Source organism: Ischnura elegans, chromosome 2 (genome assembly GCF_921293095.1).
Source record: "Ischnura elegans chromosome 2, ioIscEleg1.1, whole genome shotgun sequence".
NCBI classification, from domain to species: domain Eukaryota; kingdom Metazoa; phylum Arthropoda; class Insecta; order Odonata; family Coenagrionidae; genus Ischnura; species Ischnura elegans.
Window position 1 is genome coordinate 134,284,107 of NC_060247.1, and position 24,866 is coordinate 134,308,972.

At 40.8% G+C, this 24,866-nt stretch overlaps 1 protein-coding gene across 7 annotated transcripts in view; it reads left to right on the forward strand.

Moving 5' to 3' along the window:
- The first annotated feature begins 4,255 nt into the window (after nucleotides 1-4,255).
- LOC124154662 (RAC serine/threonine-protein kinase) overlaps nucleotides 4,256-24,866 on the forward strand; it is a 150,034-nt gene continuing 129,423 nt past the window's right edge. For 5 of the 7 annotated variants that reach the window (XM_046528517.1, XM_046528519.1, XM_046528518.1 and 2 more), the window contains exon 1: nucleotides 4,256-4,564. The gene's annotated coding sequence lies outside the window, so the exon portion shown is untranslated. Of the gene's footprint in view, nucleotides 4,565-15,585; nucleotides 15,661-24,866 lie in introns of those variants that run through there. The other 2 variants (XM_046528522.1, XM_046528523.1) reach the window with 1 other exon arrangement.

The window sequence follows — 24,866 nt, forward strand, 5'->3', positions numbered from 1 at the left end:
GAACATGCTTCTTTGTGGGAGCAAGGCTTGGACTCGGATGGTGGCAGTCGCCATAGCTGAAGTAATCGTATGACTGCTTGACTGTGGTTGGGCCAATGGAAATCCCTTGCATAGGCCCATTGTGAGGAATTTTCACTGCGCCAATAGTATTAACCTTTTCGTTAGGCTGATGAAGGAAGTTTCCATTGGGCCAACACCTGAATCGGGTAGCCCTATAATGAGCCAACCATGCCTTCAGTTCACCAATCGTGGGCAAAAAGTCAATTTCACTTTGGTAGTAAAATAAAGTAACACAGTTCCATATTAAAATTCAGCATAAGAAAAGAAATAAAGAAAATATATAATAACAATGATAAATCATTGCTAGATTAAATTACCAATTTAAGGGAATATCCATTCTCCTAGTTCCCCATTCAAAAGGATGATTACCCCTTTCTGACCATTGTTGCCACTGCAGCAGTTTAGTGTGCTTCTTAAAGGACTACATATAGGAGGCCACTTCCCATTCTGTATCAGCTTGAATTTATTTATGTATTCACATAATATGGCACATATTCACCGGTTTTCACAAATGTCCAAAGCATGGGGATGAGTGCATTTATATTTGCAAGAGAGCAGCTGCACTGGTAAGGAGTAGAATCTACGGAAAAATCTGTGGAATATTCTTAGTTATAGAATATTCTTTTATTTCTGTAGGCACAGCAAAGCTTAGTTTCCCTACTGGTAGACCACGCCGCCTTGATGACAGCGTGAGATCCTTCCATCCCAACTCTTCCTTTCCTACCCCAACCCTAAAGGTATCGTCGGACTCACTTTGCAGTGGCGCCTCTTTTCCCTTCCTCTCCACCCCCTCCCAAAGTGACTAGGGGAATAGGTCTGCAGCTCTTGGTTCCTGTACCTAGTGGTTGTAACATCTAGCGTCCCACCCTGGGCCTCCATCCAATGGCTACGGGTAGCATTGAAAATTTAGGAATCTGATTGACTGTATAATCACAAACATAAATTTTGGTTAATATCCACAGCTATGGCTTATTTCCTTGTGAAACTGAGATTGGTTCATTGTTGGGATAATTGAATTTTGCCATTTAAAGGTGTACAGGGTGACAACTAGGGCCGTGCAAGTCTTTTATTTCTCGGAATAGTCAGGATGGGACTCTCGGCACGGCAACAGTCTCGCCACGTTCAGGAGTCTTGATGGTACTGCAGAAGTTTCACTTCTTCCAGATATCTCAACACCCATCGAGACTTCCGCTCAAGACGGGCACCCTCGACCGTTGTGTTATCACCTTGGCTTAGCCAGGAGTGGCTGGGTGGGGCTAAGACTGTCGACGTATCTTGGCTGACCATGATGGCATGCAGCGAAAATATTAGTGTACCATTAAAAATAGATTTAAATAGCAAAGGGTACCAGTTTTTCCCTTCGAATTTTCACACAACCCAGCAGAAACATTATATCTTCTTGGTAACTCAATTCAAACATTAGCACAAAACATTTTTCAGATCTCTTGTTGGCTGCACTGCAAAACAATCCAAATTTAGAACATGAAGTGGACTTTATAAAATATTATATAATCATTATTTCAATTAATCATTAATTAATTATATAAATTTTATGCTCTCCAAATATTTTTTGCCCAATGTCAGCTCATCAATGTTAGAAATCAGGGAGATGCTATCGTTAGATAATAATAAAGGGAGAAGATCAAGGATAATGGGAAAAGATCACATAAACAGAATGCTAGGTTGCACCGCTAGGAATGCTGCTTTAGAAAGTGCCATAATATCATGAGTATTGGGTTTGCTTTTAGGGTATCGTTGCAATTGAGAGATTCCAGGTACAGGGGAATCATATTTTCTGTAAGGGGTGAGGATTGACGAGGAGGGAGGTGGGGAGCAAAATGCCACTCGGTTTAAATAAGAGGCCACTTGCCCGGGAGGCACACTGCTTAAGAGATCCAGGTGACCTTTAATCCTTCCTTATCAAGGTGGGAGTGAGCTATCTTTGAATATCCCGAAACATCAAGGCTATGCCAATAACAAAAGTTGGTGTTTCCTGGATTGGGAATTCAAATTTGTCGACCCGAAAGAGTAGTTTTCTAACTTTTTCCATTTTCCTTCCAAACAGATATGTTCAAGGTTCTTTCAACTTCTTGATGGGCAGATTAGCAAGGTAACTTTCCTGACTCCTTTCAGCCAAAAGCGATTATTATATAGAGCAGGATCTATAATAATGATGAGTCAAATTCCTTAGTCCTTAATTCGCTTACTATTCCGATGGTTGTAACTCTATCACCGTTAGTCAACAATCGCTTTGATCTGTTTGATGCAGCTCTCCATTCCTCTCTTCTATGCACTAGCCTTTCCACAGCAACATCCATATTTCTTCTCTTCTACATCCTTTATGACCTGTCTATGTAACTCATTTGAGGCCATCACTTGCTCAACCTCCCTTCCACATGTCCTTCAATGATTGTTTTCATAAGGCTGTCATGCCTCAGAATGTGGCAAACTAAGTTGTCCTGTCTCCTGATTAAGGTTTTTAGGAGGCTTCTCTTTTCTCCCACTCTTCATAGCACTTCCTCGTTACTTAAACGGTCAATCCATTTCATCTTCATCATTCTTTGGTAGCACCACATTTCGAATGCTTCCACTCTTCTGCAGCTGTCAACGTCCAAGCCTCACTTCCATAGAGAAACATGCTCCATACGTAGGCATATATCTGTACCGACTGGCATATATGCCAAAAACTTTGAGTGAACTGACATTTCCCAATGCCTGTAACTGAAGTACCAGCCAAAATCAATGAGTTAAACTTATATTTTAAGGAGAGATTCAATGGATCGTCCTGCATAACAATAATAATAAGATGTCCTTATTGGGGCGAGGTTGAGACTAAGAAGTCCCCTCTTCCACCTAACCCCTGTATGGATCACATAGTTAGTTTTCAAGAAGTTTTCCCTTGAGAAACAGTAACTAGTTTCCCTTTGAAAATATGTTCCTGAGAATGATTACAAATTTCTAACAGTAACTAAGCCCAGTTACTTTTTTTGGCGCTCTACCCATCTCTATTACAAACATTTTAAAATGGAATGTTTTCGAATTCCATGGATGGGCTACACGAGTCTGCCCTAATCTCAAAATTCCCTTGTGCTGTTGATTTTTTTCGGATTGCGTGCACTCTAATAACGGGAGTACAATGTGTATGCTTCTCACAAATTTTATTCCCTTTCCTTTCTTCCACCCTAGACAATTACCCTGTTACATATCCGCACGTGTCTCCAAAGGGAAACGACAGAAATGGTGGAGGAGCACAAATTATTCCAGGATAAAAAACTCAAGTGATATCTAGTTGGTTTATTTATCCAAGGCGTAATGATGCAATAGCTCTTCATCCTCAAAAACATCAATGATATCAGTTCAATAACTGACATAGCACTTCCACGATTTCGTTGATAAGAATAAATATCAGCAGTTTTTACACATCTCATGTATAACGTGAGGCACGATGTGATGGAAATTCTTAATATTAGTAAAATGCCTTAGTGCAACGTCCAATTTTACTTAAGTTTTTACACAGTTAAAACCCATATAAATAGCAAATACAAAGAAGTATATGTTTGACGAGAATAATTACGGCCCTTGAAAACGGAAATGGTTCCATGCAAATCCAAACGTGATCGGTTTGAATGCAAATTGGAAACATTCCAATTGACCTCGATCACAACTCCACAACTTAGATACAAAAGACAATTAATAAAGACTTCACCCAATACCAAGAAATGAAAATTAACACGATATATTTCAAGAAGCTAACTCCCAACTTACACATTCGATCTATCGTAATATATTCCTTGATATAAGTTGATCTAATGAAGGGTAGAGGTACATGACAGAATCAGTAATTAGTATAAGAATTCTCCATAAATTGCATATGCACTGATATGCACTCCGTATTCGCACCCCCACTATTGTTTTTGATTAATATTTTCAATTACCACTTGTCATACATTCAAGTTCGTTTTATTATGGGTAGTTGGCGCTGCGTACCGAACTCAACTCTTTTTTCGGGTAGCCTTTGTTCAAGAAATATAAAATTACCTTGAATATTATTATAAATTTGATAACTTGAATTTAATGAATCTACGGAAACGCTTGAGCCCAGACCGATGGCTGAATTCAGCGGTGATAGTTGCGACGGAAATTCCGTCAATCGCCATATGCGCTTTCCTTTCTTAAGCTTGGTGTTTCGATCGTTACTTGTAGATGGTAGCACATTCCACAAATTTTAATTCTCCTTCGAGCCTACGAGCTTTCGAGTATCCGGCAGTCTGCGACAGTCGATGACGTCATGGGAGTCTGCGAGTAAGGGAGTAGAGGGCTCTTGGTGATATTGCCCTAGTCGTTGTGCGTTGTGTCGTCTGTGAGACTGTTTCGTGCATTATTGTTTGTTAAGTGTTGTGCATCTGTAATTCATATCATCTAAGAAGTCTTTTTGACGTGTGCTTCAGTTCCTGTCTTCCTCTGATACTCATTCGGTACCCAATACACAATTGACAACTGTGAGGTAAGTGTTGTGAAAACATGCTGCCTGGTTTTTCGTAAGAGTTACAAGTTTACTGTTATATCCTGAAATTTGACGGTCGTTTTCGCTGATAGGCAGAAGTTAATGCGGGAGAGACATCGAATTCTCACTCCAAGGCTTATGATACTGTTTTGAAATGCTATATTATGTTCTAAATGTTACAAGATCAACAAACCTAAACAATACCTCGACCAGGTATGTCATGGCGAGAAATATCTCCAATAATCTTAAAGGAGGAATGTAGACCTATTAATATATTGTTTTGAACTTGCGTATTGGTGTTATATTCGTCGAATTTTATGTACTTGCCTAAATATGGTATCCTTAGTTATTGAATGTTTGGAAGCGACTGACTCAAGTTCTACGTTGAATCGTGTTTCTTGAAAGGCATTGTCGTCTTCTTTGGTTGTTTTTTCTCTGTATCTCACGGTTTCGTCGATACTCGGAAAGTGATCGTGATACTTTTTTCGATTTCAGGGGAGGGGCTCATAGCGTAGTGTGGTCGTTTTACGGCGACGGAGTGGTAGAGGGGGTTTTCAGGGAGGGAAGTAGTGGGGTGGCTGCCAGACGAGACGCGGCACCCGCAATCGGTTCGCAGACCTCTCCTTCCCCTCTTTCCCCCCTCCCCTCGCCGGTCTGGGGTTTCGCCCGCTTCCGAGCCGACAGCATAGCATAGGGACGAGTGAGCTGGTAGTAGATCTTGCTCGCTATAGCTCTCGCTTCCTGAGCGCCGAGGCCAGGTGTCTGGGCTCTGCGTAAGCTTCCATCGGAGTGGCTTCCACAGGACTGTCTTTTTCGCCGACTGGTCGCTTCGCTCCGCTTCCCCCGGTGAGCGGAGAGCTCTCCCGCCGTATCGTTCTTTCCATGCCTCGGCATTCGCCGAGGGGAGGCCCGCCGTCTGTGCTGAGGTGGTCGGAATCTTTCTTTGGAGTGGGGGTCGCAACCGGTTCCCATGATTTAAAGCTGCCCGGCCGTTTGCAACTTCGCGATATTCTTTCGGGGTCGTAGGCTAGTGACACGGCATCTCCATGTATTTCGATCGGTGTGCATATGTGCTGAATGCTCGACGGCATATCGTCCGCGTTCAGTCGGTTGGCCGACGACCGTTTCGCCAGAGTTTCAGCTTGCTTCTTCAGGTCGCGGTGTGGGCGATGCTGACTGATCGCCTTGAATAGGTCATCGGTCAGATGCAGCGTTTATTTTTTATCGTGCTTTCAGGTGGTTATCGGATTGTAGCCATTGTCTTGTTAGGTATTATCCATTGTTTTCAATACCCGATAAAGTGGAAGTTAGCCGAATAGTGGCGTAGCGTTTACCGATAGATTGAACGCCGTAGGTATACACTTAACACACCAAGACCACCTCTGAAAGCTTTAATTCCGACGTATCTGTTCCACTGACTCACCTGGCTGAAGTTGCACCCTTTCCAGCCCTACCTCCATATTCCCCCCTCGTCTGCGTGTCTACCCTATTGTGCCCGAACTGATCATAGCATCGTGTTTACACTCACTACCCCGACGTACAATAGGTGCTCATTCGAGGTCATTGTGTCGCGATCAGTTCGCCAAATTCGTGTCCTCAATGTGCTCGTGTGTCCATGTCGTTGTAGCGTTTTATCCGTATTTTCGTAAACCCTTATGTTTGCAATGGCTACCATGCCGGTTGAGGTAGGTTCAAAATCAGCCGGGACCCCCGCATGCACCGTAATAATAGCACCACATGTGTGTATGTATGTGAACATGGCATTACTTAGCGTAATGCCGGGAAAATGATTTTGCATGTGTGATGTGCATATGAATATATATATTTATTGCTTCTTTCAAATAGAATTACAATCAAGAAATAATAACGTTTTGAAACTTAGGCTACCCCAAACATTACCAGTCAAATGTTAAGTAAAATAATTCCGAATGACGTGTTTGTTTGGACGACATACTAATATATTGGATAAAATGGTGTAAAACACTTCATAGATTATCAGTAGCGATTGATTGATCATTTTTAAATAGAATTGTATGGTACTTACCAAATATTAGCAGCGTAAATAACGATAAATAAGAAAATTTTCCTAGTATCACCATAGGGAAGTGCAAAAAAACAGGCCTACTAATTTGGCAATCGGATGACAATCGATATTCGGGTGGTTGGGCTTGTACACCTGGGAGACTACGCATGTATTCTTACAATTTTCGATCCATCGCCCATCTTTCGAGCTACGAAACATTTACGGCCATAACCCTTTGGCTGATAAGTTGATGGCGTCACGACATCGTTCTGATCGTGTCACCGCTTCTCAGCAGCCCTCCAGCCTTGTGCATGTATCTCACCGCTTGTCTTATTGTTGTTTGGGACTCCCCTTAGCGAAAAAGGTTCACCCTGAATGAGTTAAAGAACCAGAACTTAAAATGACGTCACCAAATAATGTGAATTGGGCGGCAAATTGTGTCTTTTATTATTTTAAACCTATGAGACAGTGGTCAAATTGAGATTCCTTCTTTTGATATAACTTGCGTAGATTGTCCCATTCATTGTGTGTCATTTTATTAAAGTTGGCGCAGTAAACCTTAGTCAGAATACCAGTCCACAAAGCCACATCTCGGCAAATAATTCAACTTTCGTTTTGTGAACTCGATTATTATTTATAATTGTACACACTATATGAAAAAATCGTACTTTATCACAAAATTTTAACAGTTTACTGCAGATGGTTTTCGAAAATGATTTTATGGACGAAATTGCAAGTATATGATTTTATGGCTCAAATTTTACGCACACAATTTTCTGGACCAAAAATTTAAGATAGGCATGAGTGAAATGATTTTTTGTGATGCTACTTTGCGGCTAGGAACGGTCGAATGATTGTACACGATCGGATTACACTTAGATTACATCATTTATTATTTGTCTGTGTCAATCGGTATCAGCCATCGTTATGAACGGTATTTCTAGAGTCATTTTTTTAAATGACGCTTCAATCATTACAAGCAAAACAGAACATAAGCTTTGTACGAGTACGTTACTGTGCCCTAACCTTCAAGCCTAGTTATGCTTTTGTTATATGCGAATTTTTCATGGTAAGCAAAAAAAACGTTAAGAATTATGATAAATTAAACTCACTTTGAATATTACTAACACGCGCATAGATGATTTTTGTTTAATATCATAATAAAATTAAAATGTCATAAAGACCAATTTTTACACAGTGAGGAGTGCTTAATTTTCCTATCAATTAAATTTTCAACATTACGATGCAGCTCACCATAGGTGGATTTAAGGGGCAATGTGCCCCTTAAACGCTTAAAAAACTGGACAATTTTTATGCTCTTTTTAATGCGTTCTTATTGCTTTGTGTATTACGGAGTCTCAATCATTTAATTTCATATAAATAAATTTCATGTTAAAGTAAAGAAAATATTTCGTACAGCAAGTGTTGTATGTTGCTTTTAATCTCAAGTATGAGAAAATCCTTTGTCTTTCAGACCTTTGTGCCCCCTAGAAAAAATCCTGGCTCCGACCTAGGATGTGACAGATCACATTAAGTTTCTATCCACACGAAATTTATATTCTAGTTGCAATATGTACTTTCATGCTCTGGAAAGCCTTACCTTGACATACTATCGAAATTTTCCGTTTTTGAAATGCGTTTTCCAGACAATATCTTGTCGAAGATCTTATTTTAAATTGAGCGACTGCCATTTAAACAAAATGAGAAAGTCGCACAGGGTGCGTTTCGAAAGGAATGCAATTATTTTTAAAAAGTACTTTATTCAACCTAAACAAGTCTAATCTCTATCGTAACAGGCTCAAATTTGTGGAGGTTCATTCTAATAAATAAAAGCGAACAAACTATGTATAAATCCACCAATTTATATATGTGGTACTACTAGTTTCGACGCAGCGGCGTCGAAACTAGTAGTACCACATAAATAAATTGGTGGATTTATACATTGTTCGCTTTTATGCATTATAAAGAAGTCTGCTTGGTTGACGTAAAGACTATAAGGGGGGTTGCTGTCGGAAAAAGAAATGAGCCCAGATTGGCTCATTCTTGCCAGCTTCACGAATCATTTTGTATGTCTCCTCAAGAGATTTTTTTCAATTTAGTACAAAACTTAAGCTTTGCTCGATCGGTGATTCCCTATTTTTCGTGGCACGGTCGGCGCGCAGAGGTTTACAATAGCTGATTGGGAAAGAGCGCTGAGACTTAAGGAAAAGCTTAGCGTCACCTTCTCCTAGTGGTTTGATCCCACTCCAAACATTAGGACCAGCGCGGGAAATTCGATTGAATTACTTTTCGGAACGCGCTCTGTATTTTGACATGGAGGTCTAATCTATTGGCGGAACCTCCGTGAATGTAAGATACGCCATTCCTCTTAACCGCTGTAGGGTGCAATATTAAGCACATTCAATGCGATCGCATTCTTTAGATGTTCCGGTGGGAGTCTGGTTTCCACAACCAGCCAAATGACTGTTGAAATTTTCTCTTCTTAGCGCAATTGTTCTCGTTGTCGGTGTTGTGTTTTTTTGCGTGAGTAGGAAGCTTAAAATTAAACGATAGTCACGATGGTCGAATACTGCACTTACAGAAGCATGGATATGGTATTAACGACTTTATGCTAAAATAGCTTTTTTTCCTAGGTACATTTATGTCTTGTGGTTTGCAAAAAATGCTTTTTCTATCAATAAACATTTCTATCTGGAAAAGGATATCTCTTCAAGAAGAAGTTACACCGCTAACGGGATCCAACTGTTGATCCGCCGGGTTTCGACTAAAGGGTTTACGCCCTCTTGGATATCCAATTTACACTAGATAGAATGGAAATTTTGTTCGGACCCCCACTACTGCTGGTAGGTTGACCCCCACTCCCTGGCTGGCATTTTTAACCCCACTTTACCCCCACTTGTCCCTATCCTGCTTCCGCCTCTGCTTTGGGGTCACCATTACTCGGGATCTCTCGCATTGTTATGTTTTCTCGCAGTGTTTTGTTTTCAGTTAAATCTAGTGAAAGATACATCTGTGTGCGAGATCATGCATCTGTGGATACGAGACCGTTTTAATGACGACATTCCACTGTTTGTAGAAAAACGAAACATCGATATTTACAGTTAATCACAATGAATGTAGATCTTAAGTAACGATTAAATATGACATTTATGACTTTACATGCTGGTACATGAAAAAAAAGATGTTGTGGACGAGGTAGAAAGGAAGCAACTACTCTGTTTTGGCCTTGTCATTAGAATGGGTGACTCCATATGGCACAAGAAAAATACAGGATTGAGGGGGAACTCAAAAAATTACTGTAAAGAGGAAGACGAAGAGTGAATAGGGTGGTTTCCTATTATTTTTTATTTCGAAAGATTATTACTCATGAAGTACGCATTTCACGCATTTAGATTTTTAAGTGATGATATCTATTTTTCGCGGTTTACTGAAAATTGAAAAATTTCTAGCGCGCGAAAACGCGGCGGCTAAGTATGAATGCTGGGAATAGCCCGTCTGACGTCATTCTGGTTCCCGCTTCCGCCGTCTGAGGTGACCTTAGGGCGAGGATATGTGCGCCCCTGCGATGCAGGCTACTAACAGGTAGCGCTTGGCTTAAATAAGGATTATTAATACCTTATCAAAGGACGGAAACTTTCCGTCCATGGGCAATTTAATAGGTGATTATTAAGAGATGTTTCCCTGAGCTCTGTGCCTCATGCATGCATTGTTAATCTCAGACGATGTAAAACTCCTATCTACTCGTATAGAAAATAGGTCCTTGTGCCGTCACATGGAGTGGCATCGCATGGGCGACAATCTGACCTTTTTCAAATGAGGTAAAAATTGACCATTGTCATTCGTGTAAACTGGGATTTCTAAAACCAAATAATTTGAGTATTATGAATACACTAATTGTGGGTAACGAATCGCAATGCATAAATGCCTTTCGTTATCTTTGATGAAGGAAACTACCCTATTGGCGACATGAAATACAGATAGCAGTCGAATCAAGCGGAATGTGAGGAGTGTAATGACAGAGAAACGGATGGTGAATGCAGGGGAACGACGACATTCATAAACAACCTCCCCTACGTGTATGTGAAGGGCCTATACTTGCTGACCGGATCGATACGTATAGGTGTTACGCTTGATGGCTATTAGAGGTTTGCTCTTGCTCGATAGGTTTCCATGATAAGACCGCACAGGGTGGGGAATGTTATCACTTTTCAGCTGCGTCTTAATCATCGGTTCCTCTTCGTTAGAAAGCGTCAATTCCCACGGATCTGCCTTTTGTTGGTGTATGTTTATGCCTTATCGGTGTAATACATGCGCGGCAATGGGCTCCTTCGCCTATTTTTGTTTTTTTTTTTCGTCGATACGATAGAGTTTTAATTATAAAGAGAGCATTTACAACAAATAATTAAATATTCTTCCCATTTTTCGATCCGTTGTGCAGTTCGCTGAAATCGAAATAAAGTGAATGAAATAATGAAATGCCTTTTTTCGAGGTAGGTTCCAAAAAGTTTGCGACGATATATAAAAATATCGTTTGAAATTAAAGAACGAGATGTTGATTCGCCAACGTCTACGCCGAGGAATGCAAAATATGAAAAAACTTCGTATGGAAAGGTGATTTTTCCGTTTTCTTGGAAAATTATGCATATTTAGCACCTATTTACGATGTTGGAATATTTCGATGAGATAAAAACTCGACTGAGTGTGCCCTTGAAGTCACAATATGGCGGACGATTATGCTACGCGATGTGTAAATAAAATGGGAGAGTACTAGCGTTTAAAAAAAGTGTACTTGAAAAACTTCATTGTAGGGATTTAATGAAGTGTTATTTAGACGCATCTGATGAAAAATTAAAAATCTGTTCGCAATGCCGAAGGTTTCTTTACTACGTCTTGTCCGGAGCTCGGCTACGCGCGACGGTCTTTAGATACCCGCGACTTGCTAACGTTTGCGATTGATGACTACAGATTAAATCAATTCATAAAATTTTTATGTTTCAATCAAATTAAGTAATCGTCCATGTGGTTTGGATCAATGATTTCTTGAGCGATCGCGAGCAGAGGGTTGTTTTGGATGGAGTTGGTTCGTATACTACACAAGTTCCGTCTGGTGTGCCGCAGGGAAGTGCTATAGGTCCTGTTTTGTTCCGTTTTAACATGAATGATATTACCACCACGGTCACGATTAAAATGCCCCTCTTCTCTGATAATTAAGTTGTGTACTGAGAAATTTATGGCCATTACGATAGATTAATATTAAAAAGGGCCTAGTTGCTATGGAGCTATACTGCAGTACTTGAGAGTTAGAATTGAAACTTCAAAAGTTTATGGTGATGAATTTTTATGGAAAAGGATATCTCTTCAAGAAGAAGTTACATCGCTAACGGGATCGAACGATTCAATTCCGAGTTCGTAAAACACTTTGAAGTCACCAATACTCGGGATCTCTCGCGTGGTAAACTCTCGCAGTATTCAGGAAAGCCAACCGTTACAAGGGTTTGTAAAAATAATTCTAAGATAATGTCATAGAAAAGTGAAAACACTACTAGTAGTAAGGCCTCACTTGGAGTTCTACTAGCGTGTGGGACCCTTATGAAGTCGGACTGATATTTAAAATCAATAGAGTACAGCGCCGGGCGTCCAGGTTCGTGTTGAGTTGTTACGATAAAAGGTGAAGCGTTTCCAATGTGTTGGACGAGTTTGAATGGGAATCTTTACTGGAGCGTAGAGCAAAGTATAGGCTAAATCACCTAGAATATTGGAACATTTTTTCTTACACTACATTAAAAATATCTTTCGATAACTGTCGTACCATGGTAGACGTGATCAAGAGAAGAAATTAAAGAAACAGGCTGAACAAATGAATGTACAATGTCATTTTTTCCTTGGAATAGCAACGGTGTCTCGATTATCTAGTAAAATTAATAGCATCAGGACGGCTCATTGCATGTTCATGTTTTTCCAATGTTTTAGCGTAGCAAGCATTTACTATAGGCGTTACTAACCGTTGGCAAGTTTTATCTTCGCATTAATTGGCTCTTATTTTTAGATATTATGTCATCATATTTTTGTGTCCGTGTCGTGTGTATGTGGGGGTCCTCTTGCATGCTGGTGAACCTGACACTGCTACCCTACAAAAGAGCACTGACACCCTACAGGTATCCCGCTGGGAATTACGTAGAAGTAGTTATAAAAAGATACTAAAGCGATGAAATATGATATTGTGCCGAATCAATGGAAAATCATGCTAAATGCTGTTTTTTGCGCATTTCCTAGAAAGATTCCTGATTCACATCTAAAAACTCAAGATAAATCGTGTTGTTTATACTTAGGCCCCTTACGAAATATACAGTACACCATTTTTTAATGTCCTAGGTCGCAGCAGATGGTGCTAATTAGACCAATTTCGCCATCACGGAGTTTTTGAGAGGCAAACGGCAAATTCCGTCACGCCTAATCTTTTTTGTAGTATTCCATTTTTACCTCCTTGTATCATTATCTGTATATTTATTTATTGCCACATTACCGAAAACAGCCAGATGGCGGCCATCGCATCGAGGCCAGCAAAAATCCGACCTGTAGAAACATAAATTAAGATTCAATCTCAAATGATACATGAAATCATTAAAGAGGAATAGGTTCAGATTAAAAACGTAAAATCAGGTATTCCATTAAAAAAACTCTGACAGTCACCAAGTCGTCATTTGGGAAGGCGTCTCTGGTTTCCCTCCGGGTGGTTGTTTACTCCGTTGCCTATGTTTCGGGAACCGAGTTGGCTCCTATATTTAGAGCCGTTTATGGGCACCGACTCGTATCCCGAAACATAGGCAACGAAGTCAACAATCACCCGGGGAGACACCCGAGTAACCCCCCAAGACGCTGTACGTCGGGAAAACCCGAGAGAATAATTCACTAAGACTTCATATTTGTCTTTATGTTACGCTTTGCCTTATTATCTTGTAATTCCCTTCCAAAAATAATTGACGTTCGCAGCCAGACTATAAGGTTCGCAGCCCTTCCGTGGATAAACGGATGGCGTCATCCACTCTTGCTCTGCTGTTCACAACTTTTCTGCTAGACCCCTCGAGTGGCTGCTTTCCACTCGTGTGAGCGATTCATTCCCCAAATGAAAGACTCTTTTGAAGTTGAGTATTTCCAAATGCAGGGAGAGGTAACCAAAAAAAGGCTTCGTAAACACCGCCTCCAGGCGGCATTAAGTTGAACTTTCACTGTACTATTACTGTGATGAACCTTTTAATTAACTATATTCTATACGGATATCTTTTACAAAATGTGGCTCGATGTGGTGGAAGTTATTAATATTAGTTTAATTGGGTGGTTTCCTATTATTTTTTTATTGCCTATATCGGAAGATTATTACTCCTGGAGTACGTATTTCACGCTTTTAGATTTTTAAATGACGATATCTATTTTTCGCGATTAAATGAAAATTGAAAAATTTCAAGCGCGCGAAAACGCGACGGGTAAGGAAATCTCTCCGTGTGACGTATTTCTGGTTCCCCCTCCCGCCTTGTGAGGTGACCTTGATCGAGGCTCTGAGCGCTGATAGGACGCAGGATGCTAGAGGGTAGCTGAGTACCTTGCTGTCTGGTAGCGCTTGGCTTAAAAAAGGTTTATTAATACCTTATCAAACGAAGGAAACTTTCCGACCTTAGCCAGTTTTTATAGGTGATTATTAAGACATGTTTCCCTGAGCTCTGCGCCTCATGCATGCATTGGTAATCTCAGACGATGTATAACTCCTATCTTCTCCTATAGAAACTAGGTCCCTGTGACGTCACGTGGAGTGGCATCGCATGGGCGCCAATCTGGCCCTTTTCAAATGAGGATAAAAATGGACCATTGCCATTCGTCTAAACCGGTATTTCTAAAACGAAATAATTTGTATATTATGAATACAGTAATTGTGGGTAACAAATCGCAATCAATGCCTTTCGGTTTCTTTGATGAAGGAAACTACCCTATTGGGACGCAGACGGCTCTTTGCACTCAATATTGTCAAATGTATCCACTGCCACGCCCTTCCTACTTGTACCCACTTACAGGCAGAATACTGGCAATGTTCGCCAGTACCTACTTCCTACTCGTTACCTCCACTCTGAGGAGTCTACGTGCACTTTGAAAGGCAAGTACCAATTTCTTTGCAGGGATTATAGGTACTTGAAAGCGAATCTATGTCGTCTACTTCGGCTATGGATATTAAAAATTAAAGTATGGCAGACTCCGCACTTCGCCATGATACCCTGGCTGTTACCGGAAGCGGTGCCACCTGTCCTGGTGACGCTACTAGCAACGCTTTCTATGTGAACGGAGTTTCGTAATATTTTAACTTCCAAAAACTGGTTCAATCAATTACATTCACGCCAGATTGATAAAACAGTAAAATTATTGTCTCAATTAATAAAATTAAGACAATACATACTTTAAAATATCACCAACGAAGATAGTGACTTACCGCGCGGTAATAGTCAAATACCAAGAGGTATTTACTTAGGCATTTGACGAACTTTTGGTGGTCACCCCGGAAAGTTTGTCCCTTTTCTTTGCAGCTCCACTGCTCCTGGAGCAATCTGGGAAAGTAAAAGACGTTTTCTACATTTTCACACAAGTATTACGAAACCCCTCTCCCGATTACTAATATTCGCCATGCAATACAACACTCACGGTAGCCTCGAATGGCACCCTATTGTAATCTGACGTCCAGCTTTAAAAAAATGAATCGAAAAATAAAGCGGATGGAGGTGCTGATTTCGACTGTGGAAATCTCGGAGGAGCGTCGTTTCGTATAAGCGCTGCTGCCCGTAGCATCCCCACCCGAGCGACCTTGGGTCGAGTTTCGTTTCTGTAAACAGTCGCCCACGAGCGCCTGCGTTTCGCGATGCGCAACTGTCGCTGCGGGCCGCGTGGCACTGCCATGATCGCTCGAGCTTTACGGAACCAGTCCGTGTGCGCTGTTTTTGTTTGGCGTGGTGGAGTGCACGGGAACCTTTCCTCGCAACGGTTGTTTACGTTCGCAGCCCTTAAACTCTACGCTACCGCTCAAAGCCATTCATCGGTAGGTATGAGTTTGTTTTGGTCTAATCGACGCTTTTGAAGTGTTGTCAAAAGTGTGTAGGCGCCCATAGTCACCGAAGAGTGAATTGACTCGGGTTTCGGCATCACGGAGCCTTTTTTTTTTCGAAAAGCGACGACCACGCAAATATTCTGTCATGTTTTCCGGCTCTTCCGAGCTTTAGCTACAGCGATGGAAATCTCCTCCTCTTTCCTTCTCTCGGAGCGGATTACTGTCGCTGTTACCGTCTTTCAGCCAATCAAAATGTCCGGAGGGACACCGTTAAAAATCACGGAAAACTAACGCGCTCTAATAGCTTCATCCAAGCGATCGCCTTTCCAAAGGGAGGTGTCCGACATTTCGCTATGATTCGCGAGCTCAGCTTTGCATCATCACATCTGCCCTACCGTGTCCTGCTACCGGCTTTCTTTCGTTATGAATGGTAATGACATTTATACTTGAATTTGAACTTTTAACGCCTTTGCCATATATGTTGTACATGGACATATAATGGGTTATTTTATCATTACTCATTCCTGAAAACCTTAAAATGTTCACTTCAGATCAGTGATCACCACTTTCAGCGTACAGTTAGACGGTCTCTGTGGGCAGGTTTCGCTTTTCTGACGGCTCTTTACTCCCAGAAACATTTTCCTTACCTCACTCACCTTTATTCTCCGTTTATTCCCAATTTCCGAATTTGGTCTCAAATTTGGATGACTTCACAGATTTGTCCTAATTCAATAATTTTTTTGTAATTTCAATGTGTGTCCGCCTCACGGCGCGCTAATAGCGGCTCACTTTGAATGGCTCTTTTCAGCGGGAAGTGTTGATTTCCATCGTGTCGTCTTGGTTTCGTCGATCAATGAATTGAACATTCAAACGAATCGTTCAATGAGTCAAACTCATTGAACGATTCATTTGAAGATGTAGCAGCTATCCGAATCTTGTTATTCGTCGTCCATCTCGCTTCCTCCATTCTTACATTTCTGAGAAGTGTAATCAGAGTTGTTAAGAGTAATAACCCTCGTAGTGTGCATGTTCTCAGGATGGTCCAATCACGCCAGTGGACTCGTCAATTTGATCGCGTGCGACACGCTACGAGCCCGACACAGCTAAATCACGGGACACGCCACGTTTAAACGCCGCGGAAAATTCGGAGGAGCGCTTATCCTATACTACGTGCAACGTGGGTTGAGGCTGCGCTTACTAAAAAAAAGAAGGTCGTCTATTTCGCTACGCTACATGTCTTCGAAGGTTTCGTAATCCTACCTCGACATATATACTTTATAAGTCAATTTAAACAATTGAAGTCGATAAAAAAACGAGGTTTTAAAGACTGAGAGATTGCCATTTGAAATCTAGTATTTGAAAGCAATTATATTTGAAGAAAAATCACCCTGAATAATGCTATATACCGATGGCTATAAGATCCCGTTAGAAATTGTCGTTCCTTGCGTTATTGCTATTTAGCAGGTACGTGTTAATGCTAGCGAGTCAGCCACCGTCTGGGTGTAGGCGGAGGGTAGGCAATCTCAACGCGTGACTTTGCAGCTGCATAACATTGTTATAACTTATATAAACGTTGTAAAAGTTACCAATCATGATGAAGCATTTAATTGCGGATATCGCTACACCTACGGTGACTTTATTTTTAAAAGTTGTAAAACTGACTTTTGTCCCGCTAGATTAGCGATTGGGACCACTGTGCGCTTACTTGTTAACCACGCATAAAGTTTGCCGCACATAGTTGGATAGTTATTGCTAATTTAATGTAACAGCCACCCATTGGTTCTACGCATAATTACGTCACTTGCTCGCCGCTCAAATTTTCAAGTAATATACTGCTTTTACATACGTTGAAATGGTCTGAAAATGCCGTGATGAGGTGGCATCGTCTTCAGATGCCTTCGAGTGGCAACCATCCTCTTTATTATCTTTCCCTGCATAGAAATAAAGACTTGCCCCTTGAACACTGCGGAATAAGTTAGCACTACCTTCATGTCTTCTTGAATGGTATTTCCTTTGATGAACTACTTATGATATTAATGAATATTGAAAGTGTTTTTAAAACTCTTTGCTAGGAATTCTTATGATAAGCTATTATTCAAGTATCCATCATTTTTTCGTTCTTGTGATTTATATTTTTTGTTATTGTGCACTGATTTTGTTATTCTTTAATTAATGTACACTTTTTCGTGCTTAAACTTGCCTTGATGCTTAGATATTTTTGTTTGTCTTAGGTGCCATGTATCATTCTGTTATTATAGTTTATGCTTACTCCAATGCCTTGAAAAATGTGAATGCATGAAATAAAGTCATGCGTTGTATGATATTCTATTATTATTTCCTGTATCATAAGATTTTTTCGAACTTACCATTCGTTTACTCCAGGAAGACATTATTAGTCGAATATACATGTTATCATTTCTTTGAGAATTCCAAATAGAATCGATGGTCGCTAGTATTCACTCAACATATGCAAGTAAACGGAGGCCAAAGAGCAAGTTCAGTATTATGATAGATAGAGATAGGCTGATTGAGTGCTTTTTGATCGGTGCGCAGTTAGCCATCATAGGATCACGTGACTGCCATCCGTTTACGGGGTCGCCGAGACTTATTTACCTGTTTACATTCACAGTTTACCCGCTATTCGCAATTGTGCACGAATACGTACGAATGTTCTTGCGTGGGGATTCTGAATGTAAACAAATCTATGTATTAACATCGTATTACCTCTATAGCTGAGTGAAGTAAATAATATGTCGCCGTGGTCTGGTAATTGTGGGTGTTGGGTCAGGAAAGGCAGCTTCTAGATGAGATATGTAGTAGACTGAAGGTTTTGATGGAGTGAGTGCTTGGTGGGGAGGTGATGTTGAAAACAATGTTGGAGGGTAGAATGTTTGGTTAACAAAGAAGAGGAAGGAAAAAAATGGGATTTTTTTAGGTAGAATGAAAGGGAGTACTTAGGCCATGTTGCGAATTTAAAAGCGAAGTCCATGGAGGGAGGGCAGAATACTCATTAAGTACTCACTGGAAACATACCTCAATTGGTGGAATACTTTAATAACACAGGCCAACAATGAAAAAACTTTTTTACTGAAAATACCTTATTCTTGTTTTTAAAGTTGCTGAATCCAAATATGATGGTTTTAAAGTTGTATCACCCACCATTTATTCACATTTTATAGTTAAATTTATTAAATCAAGCAATATTTTTAGAATTTAACAGCTTTTTTATAGTTTAATAAAATTGAAAAGGTAGGTCTAATGAACGAAGATAATGGGGGATTACTGTTGGTACTTTACCGAGAAGTTTAGAAAGCGATTCATCGCAGAAAAAGCTACACAAGAAGCTTCAAGAAAAAAAGAGAAAGAAAATGTAGACCAATTCCAGTTGACAAGTGAACCCTGTATTATCACGCTGTAGTAAATACAAACAATTTTATCACGATGTTGTGAACAGTAAAAACAAACAATTTTGTGATGCTACACAGTGTTTCATTGATTTCCCTGTATGCCGTATAGGGTAAATTAGACTAAATATTAAATACATATTGCTTGGAAACTATGGGTGATACGAAAAAATTAAGGCCAGGTTTGGATTCGGCACATCAAAATCTATAAAGATCAGCCATTAAAATAAAAAAAATTTTAACAAAGTTTTTTAGTTGGCCTGTGTAATGGGTACTAGAGTGGCTGACGGTCGTCACATCGGTCGCCTTGCGTTCGCGTCGGCCGCCGGGTGAAAGTGAGCCCCAATTGCGTTTATTCGCCTCTCTCCTCATCCGCAGCGGAGGCAGCAGGGAAATCCCTAGGATACAGAGTCTATATCGATCGGCCTACGTGCGTTTGTCGGACGTCACGCCACCTTCCCCCCCACCCCCCCAATGTGGACCCACAGTCCTATTCGGCAGTTGCGCATCACGGAAATATCATCTACGTCTACTTGTGCATTGGAAAATCATAATATGTAATAGGGTAGTGTCCTTCATCAAGGAAAACGAAAGGCATTGATTGCGATTCGTTACCCACCATTAGTGTATTCATAATATACAAATTATTTGGTTTTAGAAATCACAGTTTAGACGAATGGCAATGGTCAATTTTATCCTCATTTGAAAAAGGCCAGATTGGCGCCCATGCAATGCCACTCCACGTAACGTCACAGGAACGTAGTTTCTATATGAGTAGATAGGAGTTATACATCGTCTGAGATTTCCAATGCATGCATGAGGCACAGAGCTCAGGGAAACATCTCTTCATAATCGCCTATTAAAATTGCCTATTGTCGGAAAGTTTCCCTCGTTTGATAGGGTAATAATTATCCTTATTTAAGCCAGACGCTACCTACTAGCAGGATACTCAGCTACCTGCTAGCAGCCTGCGTCGTATCAGCGCTCAAAGCCTCGCCCCAAGGTTACCTCACTTGGCCGAAGCGGGAAGCAGAACGTTTAGAGATTCTCCCAGCATTCATACTTAGCCGTCACGTTTTCGCACGCTTGAAAATTTACACTTATCATTTTATCGCGAAAAATAGATATCGTCATTTAAAAATCTAAAAGCGTGAAATACGAACTCAAGGAGTAATAGTCTTTCGTTTTAGGCAATAAAAAATAATAGGTAACCACTCTATTGCCAATATTTATTATTATATTTTATTTTTTCTCCTTTGTTTGTATTACATATGAACACTATTTATTTTTAGTGCTTGACCAGTTTTTATTTATTTTACGTCCAATCTTTTGTACCACATTGTACATTCTCTCATTTTTTTTCTTATAATAAGCCTTGAATATGGAAAATAAATTTCCGAAACGTTGGCAGATATGTTTTTTTTATGCTTGGCCTACGTCTCAAGAGTTCAAATTTAAATAATTATCGCCTTGCGGTAATCCTAATGCCTAAGGGTAGGGAATGGCGGTTCAGCGAATTGGTTTTCTTCAGAACCGGAGGAACGGTTGGGAAGAGGATCGGTGCACCGGCTCGAATCGGTTTTCCCACCCCATAAGGTCATTAGCAGACGTACCTGTTTTTTTTTTCAAAAATGTTCTGAAAATTCACAATGGGACTAATTATCGAAATCCTTCTGTGTCGTCAGTAGTTTGCTCTTTCCCGATCAATGGAAATATTTTGACGCATGTTGTTGGATTCTGTAACTGATTGAAAGGTCCAAATTAAGATAGATTCAGTGGAAAGTAGCGGTTCAGTAGAAAAAAACTGTTCAATGTACTGAACCAGTACACCGAAGTCTTAAACGTTTTTTTCAGAAACAGGAGCCGGTTCTTGATTTTCTGAACCGCACAAACCTGCCTCCGAGTGTCAAAGATCCGCGGTCAGATTCCGGTCTTGCGGAAATTATTTTTTCTCTTGAGAATTGCGTGACCTTTTTTTCACTAACCCCGCAATGGGGCGGCAGGTAGCAAAAGACTTATTGGATGACTTAATATAGTACGAAAGGAAAACCACCGGGAGATAAGTCTGAGAGACGCTGAGGACTCTACACGTTAGGCTTGGATTGCTAGAGCTGTGAGGAACAGATATCATGCAGAGCTACCCGGAGAAAATCTCTCAGAATATCCTTAATTCCGACGCAGAGAATAAAAAGGAGAGATATTTTGCCCAACGGATTGTTGTAGGGATTCATTTCTCCCCCAAACAATTAAGGGCTTTAATAAATGCGCAATGTAAGTCAAACATCGCGTGTTTTATTTTCTTCTATTTCTTTATTAAAATCTAGTGTCCGTTCACCCACCGCCTTACTCCTATCGAGGCGGGTTGTAGGGTAGTATGTAGATGTAAACCTGCAGTGCAGCATATTCATTTTACCTTACTGCGTTTTTCCTTAATTCCTCATCGCTACTGTTCTATTGATATGAAAGTCAGGGGAATTGAAATAATGGCTTGGAAACGAGGGAAATATTTGCGGAAATTGATAAAGGCAAGTTGGTATGTAACTTGCTCATGTTTACTCTCCTATTATACTTTGTTTTTTTATCATTGTTTTTTATAATGAAGTTTCCTCCGAATTGCGATCATTGAACCGTTCATTTTTCTCCCTCGCACCACGGGCTACCACTTGAATGAATGAATGAACGTGAATGGATACATGTTCGTGTCCGAAGCGAGTGCCGCGCCACTGCGTCACTCCTCCCACCCACATCGATTCGTTTTTGTTTTATGAGGAGCAATGTCCTGTTCGCCATGCTTTAAGGTGTCACTTATACGAATTCAATTTTGGAATTTTTGATCGCAACCTCCTTTCATTTTTTTCGTTGTAGCAATTGAAGCTTAGACGTAAAATTTTTGATGAATCAATTCATACATATATTTCTCCATCATCATAAGTCAACATTGCTATGATTGGTTAGACGCAGCTCTCTCTCTCCTATCCGCTAGCCTTTTCATAGTGACGTATTTATTCTCCTTTTTATCCTTTATTAACCTGCCCTATTCTGCCTGCATTCGGGGCCGTCCCTTGCCCTTCTTCCCTTTCACCTGTCCCACATTGATTTTTTTCATCAGGTCATTGGGTAAATCATTCCAGTGTTCTCTCCCCTGTTGTAGGAAGGAAAATTTTTGCGAATTTGGGAGCCGTCTCGGAGGATTTATCTGAAAATTATGATTTTTTTCGCCAGGTAATAAGGTCCTTCTAACCTATGAGATAGGTCCATCCACGCAAAGATCACCAATGTGTCTTTAATAGATACCCTTAATTCGCGTTTCTCTTCTCCTTAACTCTAATAATCTCAAGCCCAAAATTTTTAGCATCTCTGTAACGTTTGCCTTTCTTTTAAAATTTCCCAGCTTACAGCCAAGCGCTGAATTTTTTTCAGCTCTCTCAAAGGATCATCTCCCCTTTCAAATGAGGATCCCAAACCGACTAAGATAGGTTTTTTTTTTGATCGCCGTATAGTCTGAACCGGTGAAGACCCCGAATAAAAATCCTGCAACTATTTCTCTGGAAAATCTACGGGCCTATTTCATTCACCCACACTGTTTGCCTGGAAAGCTCCTGACATTAGATACGTAAATGATACAAGATGAGTGGTGTGCATGGCCTGGCTGAGTTTAGGGCCAGGACCCATAGCCGACAGACAGGGTCTAGGTCTCCGCCTCCGTGGGGCGCGGGGGCGGAGAGGGGTGTGTGTTGGGGGATCGATGCCGTCTGGGAGCTGTGTTGAGGCGGGGGAATGAGAGGGGGCTGCCCCCGGCCAGACGCGCGCGGCCCCCGGCTGGGGATCCCTCGTGTCTCCCCGCCCCTCACGTGGGCCGGCAATCGCCAAATTCGGCGCAGGAGGGCCGGCTAGAGGTCACCGTGCTACGCCACCAGATAATGCCCTAAATTATTCATCTTTAAAAGTCTTTCGCTTCATGTTCCAAACATTTTGGCGCCTAATGCCCAACTTGGAAACTATTTCTGAGCTCTCTGACCTAGCCACGTCTGTCTCCATTGCCACGGCTAACTTCATTTAATCATCCCAGCCAGCCAACATCTAGCCTGGGCACGTGTGTTATTGACCCACTCACCCATTCCATAACCAAATAATTCATCTTTATAAATCGTGTGGTGCGTGTACCTAACATTTTAGCACCTAGTGTTGAAATTGAACAAATGGAGAGCTCTCAGACTATTCCACGTCCGTCTCCATTGCTACGGATTACTTCATTTATCCATGCCAGTCAGGCATCATCTATCCTAAGCACGTATCCATTCACTCACTCCCTTTGCTGTCTATAGCCTGAATCACACGATCACACGATTATTTTCCACGTGCAAGTTCAGTAATATTGTCACTACTATGTCTCATTACGTTAGAGTTACGAGTTTTTCTTTGGCGTATATATCCACGTATATTTGATACATTATGTCCTTCATTCTTCTATGTTCATCAACATTTCGCACCCTATTCGTAAAATTTTATCTTTGGAATCTTCCGGCATCAGGTCTTGATGGCCTCTATTCTTTTCTCATTTTCAGAGGTATTCTTCTGAACCTTCAAGTACCTCTGTCCACTCTGTACCTACGGCGGTGGTATTAGTTCCATGCTGGAACTAAAGTCATCATCGTCATTTATTTTTATTTATTTATTTTATCGCCAAAAACGGCACAAAGGCTTTTACATTGGCTGTTCCTTAAATAAATAATACCTAAAAGATAACAAGCAATAGCACAATAAATAAAAACTAACAGAAAACAAAATTATTAAACATAAGAAGGGGCACTATTGATTAGACAATGGTGAATTATTGAGATGGCATTTTAAGGTGGCTTTGTAACTAGGGGCAGAGGAAAATAGGTCCAGGGAAGGTATTTTTGAAGCTATGGAGTTAAACAAGGAGGGGATTCGGTAGAACAGAAACGTTGAGAGATGGAGAGACGGAATCGCGGAATGTAAAGCAGAGAGTTATTTCGTAAGGGGCGAGGAGGAATATAAAAACGGAAAAGAGGGAGAATTTCGTTTTTCCATAGAGAACCGCTAAAGACGTCATGACGGTGTAACAATCAAAATATCAGTTTGACGCAGCTGTCCACTCAACCCTCCAATCAATCAATCCAACGATCCTTTTCCCAAGGTCTTATTTCTCCTCTTTCACATCCTTCTTTACCTCTTCCATATATTCAATCCGTGGTATTCCATTTCCGTTCTTGGCATCCACTTGTCCCTCGACGATTGTCTTCATCAAGTCCTCATACCTCAAGATGTGGTCGTCTATGTTGTTCTGTCTTCGTCCTAAGGTTTTCGTATGGCTCCACTTCCCCCTTCTTTCCCACTCTCCTTAAGGCCGTTTTTTACATGGGGCACGTACTTGCACAATCCTTCGTGTGTACGAAGGCGCAGTCAAAATTGCGTCGTGTAAAGGGACGTGAATTGCTAAAACACATGCGAGAATGCATGGACGTGAGATGGCAAAATAGTAGCCCCTGTTCTAATTTCGTTCGTGCATTCGCGAAATTTCACGCCATTTTAGAAATTAATGCAGTTCTAACCTGCGCAATTCCGTGCCCCGTGTAAAACGGCCAATACACTGCCCTCATTTCTCACACGATCGATGCGCTATTCTACTGTTTATTTCTTTCGTTTCTTCCATCGCTAATTATTCTGCTTCCCAAATAACATAACTCGTTCACGTCTTCCAGTTTATGATTTCCCATCGTAGTGTTAGTCTTAATCTCATCTGCTGTAATCTGAGATAGAAGAACATTT